A 6,690-nucleotide genomic window follows, 5' to 3' on the forward strand; every position below is an offset into this window, starting at 1 on the left:
GCCTGTCAAGGGAAAACAGGAAAATAAAACAAAAATTTCAGGGTATCCTAAGAACTCCTTTGAAGACAAAATACACGTAAACACATCAGAAACAGTAATTCATCTACACTGTCCTATTGGCTTCCAGACGAGAGTAAAAGAAACAAAAATTATTCATTAATGAGTAGTTCTCAACAGATTAACATTCTAATAATTATATGCATATAACCCCAATAGCAAAAGGAAAGCTAATGACCGAACATTTTTGCAAAATGTTTTTTTGGTAATATTTTACAAATGGCTTTTCCACACCACAGCAAGCCATAACTTAATTAGAAAAAGCCTACTGGTGAGAACAATTGAGAAAAATAACTCAACACTTTTCATAAAATGAGATATATAGAAAGATTTGTTATACGTAAAAATAAATCAAATTTCAGAAATCTTCACGTTCGTGGAATAAGTATCCCCCCCACCCCACCTCCAAAAAAACACACAACCCCGGGCTTCCCTGGTGGCACAGTGGTTGAGAGTCCGCCTGCCGATGCAGGGGACGCGGGTTCATGCCCCGGTCCGGGAGGATCCCACATGCCGCGGAGCGGCTGGGCCTGTGGGCCATGGCCACTGGGCCTGCGCATCCGGAGCCTGTGCTCCACGGCGGGAGAGGCCACAGCGGTGAGAGGCCCACGTACCGCAAAAAAAAAAAAAAAAAACACACACAACCCCACAAAGGCAGATAGATAACTAACTGCAGGAAACCCCTTAGATTAAGCATATTTCTATCTACTATACAAATAATTTCTACAACAGATATAAAGTCTTTACTAGATATTAAGTATCTATAAATATTTTAACAGCTCATTTCTTTCTATACCTTGAATGTTCCAGTACAGAACTGAAAAAGGAATTTTCTTCTTAAACTATCATTGAGATTTAGTGATAAAACATTTCAATGTACCATAAATTTGAGGGGCCATATTTTATACTGCAATTATAGTATTTCCTTTTTTTTTTTTAATTTTAATTTTTGGCCTCACCACGTGGTTTGCGGGATCTTAGTTCCCTGACCAGGGATTGAACCCTGGACCTCAGCAGTGAAAGCACAGAGTCCTAACCACTGGACCCCTGGGGAATTCCCTATACTGCAATTATAAAAGGCCAACAATGTACTGTTTCAAAAAGTACTAATAATTTTTACTACTTTGATCCCACACAGTTCTGTTTATGCTCTTTTTCCATTTTAAAATGTTCAGTAACTTGGGCCTATATCAGGTTTATAAACTTTATCAGATATACGGGAGACAAAGGCCTACATGGAAAAAAAACCTAGTTCCCTAAAGTACTTTCTCAACTACTAAAGCCTGTGGGCTTTCTGACATTTTCCAGATCTCTAAAGACCATATTTCCTTCTGAGATGATTTTTAAAAAACACAGTAAGGGGACTCCCCTAGTAGTGCAGTGGATAGGACTCTGCACTCCCAATGCAGGGGGTCCGGATTTGATCCCTAGTCAGAGAACTAGATCCCACATACATGCCACAACTAAGGAGCCCACGTGCCGCACCTAAGACCTGGTGCAACCAAAATAGATAAATAAATATTATATTAAAAAAAAACCCCACAGTAGGTAAACTTTAAAGCATTAAAAAAGAAGAAGAAGAAGAAGAAAAAAAAAAAAGAAGAAGAAGAAGAGGGGCTTCCCTGGTGGCACAGTGGTTGAGAGTCCGCCTGCTGATGCAGGGGACACGGGTTCGTGTCCCGGTCCGGGAAGATCCCACATGCCACGGAGCAGCTGAGCCCGTGAGCCATGGCCGCTGAGCCTGCGCGTCCGGAGCCTGTGCTCCGCAACGGCAGAGGCCGCAGCGGTGAGAGGCTCGTGTACCGCAAAAAAAAAAAAAAAAGAAGAAGAAGAAGAAGAATGAGAAAGAATGACACAACAAACACCCATGTGCCCACTACCCAGCTTGAAAGAAAAAAAAAACAGTTCCAATACATGTGTCCTGTTTCTTAATCTGGGTATTAGTTATACAGGTGAAAATTCATCAATCTGTATACGTATGATCTACATTTTACATATGTTGAACTTGATTTTAAAAGTTTGCTTTAAAAGCAAAACAAAACATCAATACGAGTGAATGTCCTTCCCTGATAGCAACCCCTTCCTCTCCTCTCAGATGTAGTAATTCCTGATTTTAGTGCTTATCATTCCCTTACAACATGCATTTTTGGCTATGAAAAACTTTCTATGCTTCCTTATGCTAAGGAAAGTAAAAAGCTGCTACTTCTGCATTCTTCTATCCACACAAACTCTTGCCATGAATACCTATAATCACCTGAAAAAGGCAGATACTCAACTACCCAAGTACCTCTTATACCATCAAAAGTATTCAGCCAACAAGAAACATGCCCATTAAATATTTGTTTCTTAATGACTAAAAAGCAATCCTAGTTTTTGGAAACCTTAAATCACAGTGTTTCAAAACAGAGCTTTTAATAGTATTAATCCACAATAGCTTTTCAGTCTTAAAAAATTAACAGTACATGCATCTCTAAGGACATGTTTTATATACTGCAGAGCTACAAAAAATCGTACTCAACTTTTTTATTTTTACTTACAGTATATCAGTGTCATCCCAAAGGCCAAGGAATTATGATTTATTCACTTTCAACTCATGGAATTTATACACATTGATATATATAATTTTATATCACGTATTACATATATATAGTTCCATTTTAAATGATTTTGCTATGTTTTAGTCCATATAGATAGCCAGATGGCTTCATCCTACACACTACATACATATCTTTCCCCCAAGGTATTCTCTGAATAAATTATTTCATCCCTGAATATCCAACAAACACATGCTACAAACTCTGCAACAATTACGATGTAATAAGTATGAGAAGCTCTTCTCATACAAAATAAGGCCAGATTCCTTCTGTCATTTTACTTCTATTCTGCTACCATTCTCCTTTTTCTAACAGCTTACCACCAACGGGCTCCAAGTCACCCCCATCCTTTTAGCCTTATTCTTCAGTAGTTTCATCTCACACACTGCTCAAAATGATCTCTTTCATGGTTTTTTTTTTTTTCCTGTCTTATAGCACCTTCAATCTGGCTAACAATCTGTTCTTTACACCCTCAATCTGGCTAACAAACAGGCTTTGATGCTGATGTTTTAGCTGCTAGAAAATATGAGTTATCATACAAGAAAGCCTCCTGGAAGTCTTTGAGCCTGCTGTGGCAATGCCCTAAAAGCATGACACATTGCACTGTTGTGCTTCATCAGGTCAGGGCACAACCGTTAATTGTGTGCTACTACATACTTAGATAACACTATGAAAACCTGCATTAAAGATGTATATTAACAGATGATAAAAGGCTTCAAGGCAATTTAATATTTACATTGTACCACAGGAACTACAGGGGACAGGAGACTTTTAACGAAGAATATGAGAGCTATAAGTTTCATACAAATATACATAATGAAGAAATTAGGTAAGTAAATGTTTCAGAATACTTTCAGCTTTAACCAATAATTAATATGAATCAACTATCAGTTAAAGGGACTTCTGCTTCTGACCAAGATGAAATAAGAGAAACCAGATTTACTTTTCCACCTGAAACAGCCAAAAAATAGATTAAATATATGGGGAGAAAACCAGTTTCAAGACAGTGGGCACCAGACAACAAAGGAGATCCTTGAGAGTAGGAAACAAGGTGAGCCCTACTGCCCCAGCCATGAGTGGTACAGGATATAAACTGGGTGAGACCCAGCAGACTTGGTGAGTTGCAATGGAACTGAGAATCTAGGGAAATCAAGATGGCAGTGTACCTGGGATAGAATACTAGAGAGGAGAAAGATACACAGAGAACTTGTTATGGACTGAATGTTTATATTCCCCCCAAATTCATATGTTGAAATTCTAACCCCCAATAGGATAGTATTAGGAGGTGATTAGGTCATGAAGGCAGAACCCTCGTGAATGGAATTAATGCCTTTATAAGAGACACCCCAAAGAGTTCTCTTCCCTTCTGTCATCTAAAGACACAACTAGAAGATGACCACCTATGAACTAGGAAGCAGGTCCTCACAGACACCAAATCTGCTGGCACTTTGATCTTGGACTCCTCAGCCTCCAGAACTGTGAGAAATAGATTTGTTGTTTAAGCCACCCAGCCTATGGTATTTTTGTTATAACAGCCTAAGCAGACTAAGATGGAACTCCAGGGATTTGCAAAGGATCTCCCTTGAATAGGCAGCTGAATGCTGATCAGCACATGTATGTGAGGAAACCAAACAAGACTGAAAAAAGAACCACCCAGAAAGATTAGAGGCAATAACGCCCAGTATTCACACAAGACCACTAAAAGTGCCTACTATAAACAACCAGACTGGAAAAAAATGAAAAATCTCATGATTCATGGGGCACTGGGTAGAGTACACAATAAGATCTTTCCATAGTAGTAAGGAAAAATTAACCCTAAAAACAGTAGTTCTCAACTGAGGGCAATTTGCCCACCCCAAAATATTTGGCAATTTCTGGAGACATTTGTGGTTGTCACAACTAGGGGATCATCTAAAGACTAGAGGCTAGGGATGCTGTTAAACACTCTACAATGCACAGGACAGCCCCTCACAACAAAGAATTATCTGACCCAAAGTGTTATAGTGCTGATATTGAGAAATCCTGCCCTAAACCTAAACATGTCTGGTCCAGCCAAACAAATCTTAAAAGCACAACCAAAAGGATCAAACTGTTTTCAAGTAATTTAATTAACTACATCCCACAACAAAGCAGAAGAATATTAATAGGAATAAGAAAGTATTCAGCACCCAACAGGTAAAATCACAATGTCTGGCAACCAACCAAAGATTACCAGGCATGCAAAGGAGTAGAAAAATTCATCTATAATGAGTAGAAAATCGATTGAAATTGACCCAGGACACAGATAATAAAATTATCAGACAAGGAAATTAACAGTTATGATAACTGTATTACATATGTTCAAAAAGTTAAAGATAGAGACACATAAAAAAGATCCAACTCAAACTTCTAGAGATGAAATTACAAGATATGTAATAAAAAACAGACTGGATGGGATTAACAGCTGATCAGATATTGCATAAGTATAGTAAACTTGAAGACATAACAATAGGAATTATTCAAAATGAAACACAGGAAAAACAGAATTTTTAAAAATGAAGAGAATATTATTCAGCCTTTAAAAGGAATCTTGAAGACATTATGCTAAGTGAAATAAGCCAGACACAAAAGGACAAATATTGTATGATTCACTTGGTAGTCAAATTCATAGAGACAGAAAGTAGATGTTGGTTTCCAGGGACTGTGCAGTAGGAGACAAATACCCATTACTGTTTAATGGGTACAAAGTTTCCATTTGGGATAATGAAACAGTTCTGGAAATGGATGGTGGTGATGGTTGCACAACAATGTAAATGTACTTACTGCCACTAAACTGTGCACTTAAAAATGGTTAAAATATAAGTTTGTTATGTATATTTTACCATGATTAAAAAAAAAATGAAAATGAAAAGAATATCAGTGAGAGGTGGGACAACTTCAAACATCTTAATAGATGCATAATTGTAGTCCCCAAACAACGAGAGAGAGAGGAGAGTGCAGAAAAAAATATCTGAAGTAACAATGGCTAACATTTTTCAAAATTTGGTGCAAACTATAAACACAAATCAAAAAGCTCAATAAATTCCAAACATTAGAACCACACAAAAAACTATACCACACCAAGGCTTCCCTGGTGGCGCGGTGGTTAAAAATCCGCTTGCCAATGCAGGGGACACGGGTTCGAGCCCTGGTCCGGGAAGATCCCACATGCAGCGGAGCAACTGGGCCCGTGCGCCACAACTACTGAGCCTGTGCTCTACAGCCCACGAGCCATAACTACTGAGTCCACGAGCCGCAACTGCTGAAGCCCACATGCCTAGAGCCCATGCTCCACAACAAGAGAAGCCACCACAGTGAAAAGCACGTGGACCACAACAAAGAGTGGCCCCTGCTCCCACAGCTAGAGAGGGCCCGCACACAGCAACAAAGACCCAACGCAGCCGAAAATAAATAAAAAACAAACAAGCAAAAACAACTATACCACACCATATCATAATCAGATTACTCAAAATCAATGACAATGAGAAAATCTTAAAAGTAAAAAGAGAGGATACACACATTATACACATAGGAACAAAGATAAGAATGATAGCAGATTCCTCACTGGAAACATTGCAAGCTAGAAGACAGTGAAACAATGTCTTTAAAAGACTGAAAGAAAAAAAAATGATCAGCCTATAATTCTATGACCGGTAAAATGTCGATCAAAAACAAAGGTAAAACAAATACTTTTTCAGACACACAAAAGCTGAATAATTTCATCTCAAGCAGACCTGAGCTACGAGAAATGTGAAAAGGAAGTCCTTCAGGCAGAACAAAAATGCCATCATTTGAAAATATGAATACCAGAAATGGTAGATATATTGGGTAAATATGTAAGTAAAATATGTCAACAATAGCACAAAAGTTGGGAGAACTGGACTACTAAAATAAAACTCTTCCAGAAGAGGAGGGAATATTTCTGAATCCGTTCCATGAGGCCAGTACTACCTTGATACCAAAACCAGTCAAAGACATTACAAGAAAATAAAACTACAGCCTGAGAGCCCTTACAAACGTG

The sequence above is a fragment of the Phocoena phocoena genome, chromosome 16, assembly GCF_963924675.1.
Source record: "Phocoena phocoena chromosome 16, mPhoPho1.1, whole genome shotgun sequence".
Taxonomy (NCBI): domain Eukaryota; kingdom Metazoa; phylum Chordata; class Mammalia; order Artiodactyla; family Phocoenidae; genus Phocoena; species Phocoena phocoena.